Consider the following 12,165-nt stretch of genomic DNA (forward strand, 5'->3'; position numbering starts at 1 on the left):
AAATATTTACATTAGGTAATTGAATGAGCGAAGGTCTTTGTAGCATACAGCACTTGAATGAATCCGATGAGACTGAAAGCCGCTCCCAATGTAGAGTCAAAAACGAGGTAGAATTACCAAAAGTCAAGGCAGTCTTTTTGTAAGTTCAAAGGACTGACGATCCTAAATTTAGCCCACTTTTCTTTTGATTAGAAATAAATACATTTCAAGAGAACTTAAAATCACATAAAATATAATAATAAGTTATAGTAAAAAAAGATACTAGAATATGTGAAATCGCGATTCTTAGAATATTAAACTTTCTTAATTAATAAGTCTGGGTTATTTTTTTATTTAATTTAATTTCTGGGAAAAACTGTTGGATTAAAAAATGAGTTTAATCAGCTCTCTAAAGCAATACATTTTGTGTGGATTGATTGTTGAAATTAATTCGTGTAAAGGATAAAAAGCGAGTTTATAAAAGCTGGGGAAAAATTAAGATTACTTTATCTCTGTTACCCGTGGTCAGTTGTATTTCGTAGAGAATCATATTTTACACATTTTTCAACAAGTCTGCAATATATTTACATGTTTCGTTTAAAATATTATTTAAAGATTTAAATTAATTTTATAACTTTTACTATTCTTGCAATTTGATTTTGGAATAGGTGTAATTTTGACTTATGTCTTCGATGAAGAGTTTTAACCGAATCCAGAAAGAGTATTATTGCTATTTTATCTTAATAAAAAAAAACTTTATTAACAAAACTTATTAAAATCAATCGCCACCTGTTTACTTTATATCGTTAAGTAGGATTAGGAAGAAAACAGCTTGATATTTACGTTTATTTGAAACATTTCTTCGATAAAAGTGTTCAACAGTCAAAAATATTCGCACCACTGAACTTTACTCTTCAAGAGGTTCTTGTTCCAATCCAGAATAATGGAAGTTCGCAAATATTTGCCGGAATCCCGAGGAATAAAGCAATAATATATGTTCCTTTCAGCACTTAAAACTTCAAAGAGTAAGTCCAAAGTTCTGAGGTAACAGAAATAGCTAAAGAAAGATATTTTCGTGCAAAAGTACCATTTACTGGATTCAATTGAATTATCAAGACATATCTGAACAAATGTAGGTATTGTTGCCTACCTATCCCAATATCGTATCGAAATACTAATTACCGGTCAAGTGCAAGACAGATGACCTACACTATAAGTAAGTTTCTTTAATAACACTTACACGATGAAGAAGTATGTCTGAAAACAATGGGATCGAACTCGGGACCTCGGACTGGGATATAAGTTAATCTTGTGCCAAACTGACGAGGAGACAGCAAAGACTTAGTGATATAGTTTCGTTTTATCCTTTTGGGCACGGAACCTCCTAAAATACTTGCTCATTTTTTATTTCGATAATGTTTGCCAAACTTAAGTCAAGTGATTTATACAATAGTAGTTTGATTTGACTTTTTTTTATTTATTCAGAAAACACTAAAAGGTATCAGGAAATAGAATACATTCAATATGACGTCATGATGAAATCATCTGATCAGTGCGTTTGACAAAGTAACTATGTTCGGCTCTTTTGCAAACTGAGTGGCGGAAAATAGGACCCAATTTTTCTCAGCATAATGTCAGAGGTGTATTCTATATTCTTGGAATGGGCAAAGGAACGATAATGTAAAAAAGAAAACTTTGTCTCATGTACCTAAACGACAAAATTTGATTTAGTGTGCATTGTATTATCCTCCTGTTTTTAAAGTAGATTATAGATATAACGTACTCTGGTATGTGTTGTAAATTAAAAACTAACGTGTTGATTGTTGCGAATATTGTAGACCAACCACAGCTGTTATTAATCTTTCGTTTATGACGATCTAATAAATAAACATTATTTTGATCATATTCTTAGTTTACCTTAATTCGTAAGGTTTGGATCAGGATTAAGCAATCAGTAATAAGGAATTTTTCATAGATGAATGTAACAAAAATATTTATTTAAAAACTATGTACCTAAAGTCTAGTCTATAAAACTCGATTTGTTCAAAAATCTTTTCGCAATTCCTAACATTAGGGAATGTCAAAACAATCTTAGAATTACAACATCGCTAACGATTATCCCTTACCCAGTACGCCAAGCGTTTATTGTCTCCTCAAATGCTCTCAGGACTAATTTCCTGGAACCCAAGGACCGACGATCGATGCTCCTACTTACATTTACCCATTTTTTATAAAAGAAATATAGCGAGAATAACGACGCGAATAATTTCTACGTCCCGAGTAATGCGTGGAAGAAATATGAAGCTAATAAGTGGGGGTCAAGTAGTTCTTGCCGAGTGAATATTGCTTTTATGGTGTAATTGTTGGTTAAAACCCTTTTTCCTTTGTACTTTTCTCTGCAGACTTTCTATTTTGACTAGCAAGTTGTGTTGACTGAACATTGGAACGTGGCTCCGTCATGAGATATTTAAAAGCAATTCTGGGTCTTTTTAGAGGGTTCCGTAGTTACCGCACAAAAAGGAGCCCTTGTAAGCTCACTTTGTTCTCCATCTATCTGTTTGTCTGCGTATTTATGTTCTTTGTTAATGCAACTAACTTATTTTTTATTTATTTAATTATCACACTAATCTACCATTACAGGTAACTTAACCTAATGCGGTAGCTAGGACTAAAAAAGGGTCGTGCTAAAACCAAACCAAAAAGTTTCATTAATAAAAGCCTATCAGTTTACACTACATTGTAATGTAAACCACTCATAACAATATCAAATTTAATATTAAACCGCGATATCTAATATGAGTCTAATAATAATTACAACATAAACAAAACGCGATAACAAAAACATTGGCAACATCGGTAGGTAATTGGGCACAGCCGCTAAACGTTAGCCTAGTATAACCATATTTCCCTATCATTTGTAACAAAACAAACCAAATACGGGCAACCTTTGAAATCCATTCGTGCCAAAATTCGCCTTGTCACCCAATAATTAATCAAATTTTCTTTGATAGGATATTGAATTGTGTATTTTCTATTTGTTAAATGTTTTATGTTTTCAATTTGTATTCCTTAATGATTACTGGGAATGCGACATTTGAATTGTTGATTTAAATTTGATTTGATTGTAAAATTTAACTGAAAATAAAGGATACATAGTGTATATAACTTTAAAAGGTGGTTTTAGGCCCTATGAAATGATTAAGACGTCGACCAATGTTTTGTATGGTAAATTGATTTGAGTTTTGGAACACCTATTAACTACGAATATTGGAAGTTCATTTGAATTACTTTAATGGAGACAGGAAAACCACACACCTACTTCATACACCTCAAAATTCACGAAATAGAACAGAAAAATGTCATACTGCTAAGTATAAAGACAGCTTGTATTGGGTATCAAAGGCGACCTATATATTTGACACGTCGCGTCAATATTGTATGACGAAGACCGATCATAACTCGGCCAGTCGGTGGCTCGGGCTAAGGGCCTTTCTTTACTATCGGAGGTCCTTCACACAATATACCTTTGTTTAGGTTCGAGAAAACCATTAACCCTTTTATTGAACGTCGTCTTGCGATATCTTTTGTTTTATCTTACGTCGCCTCAGAGTTGGTATTATACGTTGTTATATCTCGCCATTGTAAAGATGCAATATGTGTTCTGTTTCTGTAGTTATTTTCATAATTTATGCATGCAATGAGTTGTTATGTCGATGACGTCACAATTCATTCAAAAGTTTTTGTTTTTGCATTGACAAAAATATCGACCGCGAATTTAGTTTATAGCTAATTTCTTTTAAATTCCAGTTGCACTTTTAAAAATGATCCAAAAATATGTTTGATCTATTATTTGATCAGCATAAATAGCATAGTTAACAACTACGCCTAAAAAACTATTTACAAAATAAATAGAGAAATCTATTTCCATTTTTGTAATGCCTTATTTCATTACAAGCCTATAAAACATCCTTTATATCCACAAAACAAGTATTTAGCAACAATTTCGTCCGTTTTGTCCACTATGTACTTTACTATAATTATTAGGCCGGTCACATTACTAACCCCGTTTTGTCCCCTCCATATGTCACTGCCACGGCTCGGCCCACCAATTTTGAGCGCCAATAATTTAACCTTCTACATAAGGGGCGTCAGTGACGTCAGACGGTTATCCGGGTATACAGGGCAACGGCCCGGAAAGATACGTGTATTAAAACGACAGAGAATATGCAAATTGGGCAGAATTAGAATGTTTAATGTTTCATTTTAGATGAATGTAAGTGTGATTAAATTAATTGGGTGTGTATAAAATTGATGTTAAACTACTAAATGGCAAAAAATTTACTGTTTTACATTAACTATTACTGTTGGTTTGTGTATACACCGTGATTTTTTAGTCGTCTTACAAAAGCAGCCCAGTTCATGTATCCAATGACTAGACCACGTTCATGATAAAAAATAGGTATTTATGAGATTTGAATAAATTTAAATGCAATTTTTATTCAATATTATGATGCAATTCGTTGTTTTTTAGAAACACAACTCTGTTGCGAGCGCTGTCTGAGCCTTGTAACAATGGTGAGGGGCGCGGGCGGCGGCGTTTTTATCATCTTTAAGAGTATATTTCAGATTTCTCATGTTTAATTTTTCTTCGTACTTATTATCTTAGTTGATGTTTAAAAAAAAAATCCGCCTAGAATATTTTACGTCGGATACATGAACTGGGCTGCTTTTGTAAGACGACAAAAAATCACCTTATATAATAAGGCTCACCAACCAAACAATTTCTATTTTTTCTTGAATTATTTTACTTAAACATGTAATATTAATCAATTACCTTAAGTAAATGAAACACAAGTATCTTTTATCTATAAACTGTTAAAACATTTTACATTTGATTATTAAAGTACCTAACTTTAATAATCAAATATAAAAGTAGTCAAATGTAATCACACGGTAACAACTAGAGATAGTCGTTTTGTATCACAACATGATCAGAATGTCCACGGTGACGCATCTGGGCCGAATATCTGGCAGACGATTCAATTTATTATTTTCCTAGCTCACCCCAATTCACCTACATACCTCAGATATTCAGAAGTAAAATATATAATATTTTGATTTGTGTTCTGTTTGGAAAAAAAAACATTAAAATCGCTTATGAATTTACAGAGTCAGTTTATATTTAGAATTCTATAATAAAGAATTAAAATACTGGCTTTTTACTTGATCCACAGCAAATCATCGGTATATAATGTACAGGACATTTTAATAATACATTTAAACTTATTTTTGTTCCAGAAAAAATGCAAATATTGATTCTTTTACATAGGTGCTTTTTATTTAGCATAATACAATTTAAACTGTCAGAAAACATAAATTCAAAGTCAAATTCTTTATTTCAATTAGACCAGTATATGGCACTTTTGAACGTCAAAACAATTTAAATATGAACAATTTTAAAAACTACTGTCAGTCTGTCGGTCAGTCTCCTATTGAAGCTACCGCTCGTTCGGAAGGTAGATTCTCATGGAGAAGAACGAGCAAGAAACTCCATAGTATCATAAAAACATTTAAGAGTTCTTTCATAAAATCATGCACAAATAGGTCCATACTTAGTTCTACCGAGGCAATCGCCAAACCACTTAACATTCTTTTCAATGCTTGGTAATTTGAAATTTTAATATTGTATAGCCTGCCATAAAAAAGTAAGCTTCCCTGTAGCTCTAACAGCAATGTCCCGTCCTGCAGTGATTTCCCCACTAACTTGATTTTTTCCAAGCAATTTCCTTCTAAAACAGATTATTCCTTCGTTTCTATAGACCAAGTTGAACTGTAAACAGATTTCGATATAAGTTTTATTATTTTTTAAATCGAATTGACTTTGCAAGTGTTTTTATGTAGTCTTTACCACTCTCGCAATAATATAGTCAGTAATATTGAAAACGAACGTAGGCCTTTAAATATTTTTCGAAATATATTCAACTTTCATCCGACACGTTCACTCTAGTTAGGTAAGTTCTTTTAACATTTACTTGGTAATTGATATTTTTCGGTACTGTAAGGTACATTTAAAATATAGACTTTGTTCAAGAAGATATTTATAAGAAAAAACCAATAAACAGGCATTAATTGCTTGACGTCATTAAGGCTCAAAAGTAAAGGCCAGACAGAAAGTTTTAATTACGATTCTTTCATTAACAGACGCTCTTAGATTTAAGACGATATTTGATTATTTACCAAAACTAAATCAATTTCCAGTACTTAGAAATACAAAGGTGAGGTGACCTGTTCAATGTCACATTATAATTATTATTTAACTGTATCCTGTAGCTCTCCATAGGTACCTACCTACTTAAGGTTATTAAAATTTTGTAGTTTTCAGTTCTTTGGGTAATTCAGTCAGCATCAATCTTGAAAATTTGTCATGAAGAATTTAATAGACAACGATTTTTGAGTATTTTATGATACCTATAAACAATATATTCTAGGACAGTTTTTATAGTTTCCTAAATGGTAAAACTTTTCGAATTAACTATCAGTAAAACGACTATGTTTTATAATAATAAATAATGACGATATGTTATAATTAAGCGAATAACCCTCTTAATTTAATGATTAAGTACGGTAATCTCGCACTCCTTTTTGCCACAAAACCAACATAGCCGACGAAATTTTCAAATAGAAAAAAAACTAAAATTAATTTTCTATTTATCTCATACCAACACAACAGAACAATAGAACGTCTTACATAAAACCCTAAAAAACCGAGGCGCTATATTACCATTGGACCATGAAAGTATGAATCAAGAGTAACGACTCGTACGAGCATCTATATTTACAGAACCAATTCATTCCTTACTATGTGAGTGACAGCCCTAACGCTTTATGGAAGCCTAATAAACTGAGGCTTTTATCGGCGGCTACATAATTTATGTAGTAGTTCAATTGGCACGGTAATCTCAGATCGCATCACTCGTATGGTTCATTTTACTTGGAGGATTTTTATGGATAGGCCCTCGTAAGAAACGAGATCTGTATATTCCATTGTGTTTTTTTTTCAGCCAGTGAATACTTATACATATTACGATGGAGTAAAACATTGGAAGAAATGTAGCTTGTCGTTTTTTTATTGATCTGATTACAGCTTGTAGTGATGAACTAAATTTATTTTTGAAATGATAGTGATAGTCTAGGTGATAAAGTAGAGTCCCTGAAGGCAATAGATATTTAAAAAAAAACATAGCGAAAAAGGGTGCTGAAATTACAAGAACAAAAAAGTCTGTAAATCCTCTGTGGAGTTGTAAAAAGAGATATTAAAGATAATTCTTGCTTGAATTATAAATCGGCGAAAATGAGGTTGACATGAAAGGGTTTATTCGATGACGAAGCATTCCAAGTTTCAAACATGTTAGAATTAGAATTAAGAGTCAAATTACGTTCTTGTCTATTCAGTGTATTTGAAATTCGGTTCCAATTACAACTTTGTTGCCGAGTACCTAAGGGATTGATGCGGAATCCAATTACTCTAAACAAATTCGAACAAAAGATTTTTTTAATTAAGTTTTTTTTTAATTCTTCTTTTAAATAAACGAATTGTGTGCCAGCAATTTGTTTGCTTTGTTTCGTTTTATTTGATTTAATCCTTTTTTACAATCAACGCCTTTTTACGAATTAAAAAGGGTGACTTGTAAACAGTTCAGTTTGTTTTAAAATATTTTGAAACCATTCTCCTCCCTTGACTCTATTATATGATGCTCTATTGTAAAAGTATCTAATCTCACCCATTTTCAAAGTAAAGTTTGCGAGCTACTTTGTGTTACTACGAATAATGATTTTAGGGCAGTAATTACCATATTGAATTCTTACATATTTGCCAGTTTTTGTTCCATTAACCGATATTTACGCGAGCCATACTGTTTATACTCTTCCTATGTCAAATTTTGTACTCATCTAAATCTGGTAAGACAGGAAGCGAACCGCATCCGCCTACTAAAAGGTTAAGCAGCTAACCATAAAGAAATCGTAAAGAAAAAATCATAAAATTCTAATAAGTAGAAATGAAAATTGAATTCTCACTGAGTAATTGCCTAAATACGAGAATAGCTTAAATTCAGCTTCAGTTAATTAATTTTAAAATTGTTAAGGAATCCTATTTTTTCTAGGTCTCTAGTAATCACAGTTATAATATAAATAGAATATAAATTGTTATGACGTGTGGAATGAGAAAGTTGAACGTTCAAGCCAATCTTGATTAATGCGAATGTCGAAAATATTTTATTTATGTCTTTAAAGTATTTACTTAATTCTATGATGTTAGTTTTTGCACAAGGCTTGAGTGCCCTTTTGTTGTTTTCTTTCTTAAATAAAAGGTACGCTTTACTTTGTTACTGTTTTACTAAGCGAGAAAATAAGATATGTATTTAAAGAAGATGTTGTTAGGTAGACGGATTATAAAAGAAAAAGTTGCAAGTCGTCCGAAACAATGATTACATGTTCCAAAAATAATATATTAACACAAGCAACTTTAGGTTGGCTTGAGCTAAGCTGTGAAAGCTTCTCAGATGTTTTTCGTTTTTAATAAAAAGAATTGTATTATAACTAGACATTATTATTAGTCTGTTCTCAATCGTACCATTAATTTATAAAATGAAACTTAAAAAATATGGTCTTCTTTTAATTCGTATTGTAAAAAAAGAAATCCCGATTCGTATATAAATAGATTAACTTCAATTTACTTTTAATAAACAATGATTAGAAAAATAGTATATTTCTCTATTCACTTACCTATATATTGCTTTTTTCGGTGAACAGTGTTCTCATTGTATGTTATTTATTTTAAAACACATTCGACACTAAATACCAATTTTAAAATAAATTTAAAAATTAAATATTGTTCATTATTGCAAAAGAGTTAATATTCTCACTCTGAATTATTACTACAGTTACTTTCACAAGCACTTTAGTACTTAGTTCAAAGTTCTATGAAGCTACACTTTCGTAGCACTCTCCTGTAGCACTTTCGTTGACGGCCGTAGCGGGTGTACTCCGTAGCGACCGACTATCAACTGACGCTACGAGCTGTCTACGCCGTAGTAGACTCGGGCTGGATCGACGAGAAGTTTTGCCTGTGTATTATTTCATACAGGTTTTTTGAAGTTCTTGTTTTATTATTATTACAAAAATGATATATGTTTTTAAGGTACTTTTTATTTTATACACATAAGTTAAATAGTAAGTTTTCAACGAAGGTCAGTACCATTTATTGTTGAAGTGTTATGTACACGAAGTGGTATAAGTTACATATATTTTAAGTATATCATACATACGAGTATTATCAATACCATTTCATTTTATACTGACGTTTAAAAATAAAAAGGCAGCCGCTTTTCGATCGAAAAGTATTTTGGAAGCAGGAACTGAAAATAACCTGACTTTACTTAAAAAAGAAAAGGCTTTGTTTTTTACAAGCATAACAAGAAACTTAAAATAACCCAAAAATAACTTATCCCTGTTAAAAGTTTTAAGAAAACAGAGGGATTTAAATCCTTAAACAACTAAAATAAATAATCTCGCAGTGTCACCGGAAAAAAGTGAAGGTTCTTATTTCAGTTTGGGTTCTGCAGTCAGCGCAAAATTAATTACTCTTTGAACGTTTAAATTGACGTCAAAAAAGGTTATACCGTAATTTGGTTTAATAAGGAACTGGAATTAAAACAAACTTGCAATATTAGAAGAGAGATTTTTCTCGTTCTTAACCCGCCAGGACTTCTTTCCGAAGTGTTGATTCCTATGAGAGTCATTAAAGCATTATAAAATTGAAGTTATTTTTTATAGGCATGGGAGCTTAAAGGAATACGGGAAAATGCAGCTTACTAAGGAAACATTCTTCTAACCGTAGAAGTTATTAAAAGTTTAAAATTAGATGCTAGTTGAACATTCAAAGTACATCGAACTTCGTTCGTTAATAGTGGCAATTATAATATTCTTCGTAGTCACTAATTGTGTTCTATGAAAGAAAAGGTTTTGTGAGCAATCCTAAGCCGCAAACTATTCGCTGAAAAATGTATTAATTTTTAGAAATGTTAATGTACTTTATGATCTAAGAGATACGAAATCAGTTTTTTTAAGTCTACAAATAAGGTTTTGGACGTAAATTGCATGATAAGCTCCATTGTTATATGAAGGACTAGGCTAAAGTTGCCGTAGACAGATGTCTTTGTTCAGCTGTGGGACAAAATTGACTTATAATTAATTCAATAAATCATTTTTCCATACTTTTCCAATGATCGATCCAAAGTCCGCGGTCAGCAACCACGACTAAACGCATTATCAATATTTATGAATGTTAAGTGAGATTTTGATTCAAGTGTACTAAATTTAGACTGATCAATTATGCATGCACACGTGAGATATTTATTTTGGTAACAAATTATGCAGTCAAGTGCATTTGACGCTTCGTGTAACACATTAGGGGATGCTAAGTTTGGTTCTAGCGTGAGTCACTCAGATAATGCCAGTGCAGAATATTTGTTTGACGTATATTTAAAAAAAAACTGCAACGTTCAATATGAGTACTGCCTCTTAAGACAAAATAGTCATAATTACCTCTAACAGATGAACTCTAGAAAGTGGCATGATTGATTGCTTGTAGGATGAAATCAGTACACATAATAACATCACCCAAAACTTACAGACTAATAACTTTTCTCGTAAAAAAAGTCTTTCAACTGGCCCGGTAACTGAGCAACATGAGTCTTCACGACAACTGGTATGACTAATATACATTTTTTTATTTAATTGAATTATTGAAATAAAATGTAATTTAATTGTTTTGATTTATTTAATATGAGACGTATAAATCCTCTACTTAGACTGGGCACAAAATCATCAATGATAGAGCCATGATTCATGGATAGGAATCTATTGTCGCACATTTAAAAGAACTCACTCCAAAACTCAGAAACTGGCAACTAACAATAAATTTGAGTCTCTGTGCATGTGACTCTCATTCACATGACACCCCCGCAGGACAATGATTGAATGCCTTACCCTGAAGAACAAAAAAAAAAAACAATTCCTCCCGCTATCACTATCACCTAACCCTATAAACACGATGAGTGATCGCCGGTAGGATTAAATCGTCAGCTGGGACTTCTCAGCTTCATTATAACTTTCTGTTAGGCCGTCATCGCGGGTACGTGACGGAAAACTAATCGTTGGCATCTCCGACACCAAGTTTAATACTAAAAATTTTGACATTTACACAAACCGGGCGCTGAGTGTAAGCCCAATGTTTTAATGATAAAACTTTATATTGAATCGTGTCAGAGTGATGCTTTTAAATTGTTACTCTTGTGATGCTTGTCTTTTGGTTTGGTTTTTATTTTTCTTGTTAAGAATTTTATTATTCGTCATTCGTAACATTATTGACGTAGCATATATGTATGATAATTAATGATGACGAGTCGCGGAAGGATCAATAAAAACAAAAAGGTTCCACAATCGGCAACTAAATAAGAAACCTTGTGAAGAGACGGGCACATACCCGTAAAACTAATATATACCTCGTATAAATTCAAACATAAATTAAACCTTGAATAAAGTACCATTCAAATAACATAAATTAAAACAACAGAAGGTTGGAATAAATAAAAGAATACATTCACAAGTGATTACGTAGCGAAGGTAATATTAAGCCCTATTTTATGCCCAAAACTCTACACTCGTAAACTACGATCCAAAGCTTTTAGTACTTAAATAAAATTTCCCTTTATTGTGTATTCAAAGAACGCGAGTTTATTTACGTCATGAAAAATGTATTTACCGGTCAACTTTTTACCACAGGACATTACACAAGGTAACTGGCGAACTTTAAACTTTAAAAACCGGTCAAGAGAGATTCGCGTAACTAAGGATTACGCGTACGCGCACATAAAAAAATAAAGAATTACAAAATTTATTGAAATTTTCCGAAACACACCTGAAACCTTTCCTTCACCTCGATTTTTATATTTCTTATTTTTGTTATAGCGATAAATTTTAAATTACCTAACTATGACGGTTCATGACATACATCCTGGTGACATATGATCGGAGAGCCGGACAGCGGAGCCTTAGTGCCATAAAAATTAAACCAAGTGCAAATTCATCAAAAATTTTATGTCATCTCCGTAAATAACTCAGAAA

The 12,165-nt window shown here is 32.0% G+C and overlaps 1 protein-coding gene across 1 annotated transcript in view; it reads right to left on the reverse strand.

The window, feature by feature from the left end:
- LOC113505857 (octopamine receptor) overlaps nucleotides 1–9,014 on the reverse strand; it is a 49,310-nt gene extending 40,296 nt beyond the window's left edge. Inside the window, exon 1 of the mRNA XM_026888698.1 lies at nucleotides 8,764–9,014. The gene's annotated coding sequence lies outside the window, so the exon portion shown is untranslated. The remainder of the gene's footprint in view (nucleotides 1–8,763) is intronic.
- Nucleotides 9,015–12,165: the final 3,151 nt, after the last annotated feature.

The sequence above is a fragment of the Trichoplusia ni genome, chromosome 27, assembly GCF_003590095.1.
Source record: "Trichoplusia ni isolate ovarian cell line Hi5 chromosome 27, tn1, whole genome shotgun sequence".
NCBI lineage: Eukaryota > Metazoa > Arthropoda > Insecta > Lepidoptera > Noctuidae > Trichoplusia > Trichoplusia ni.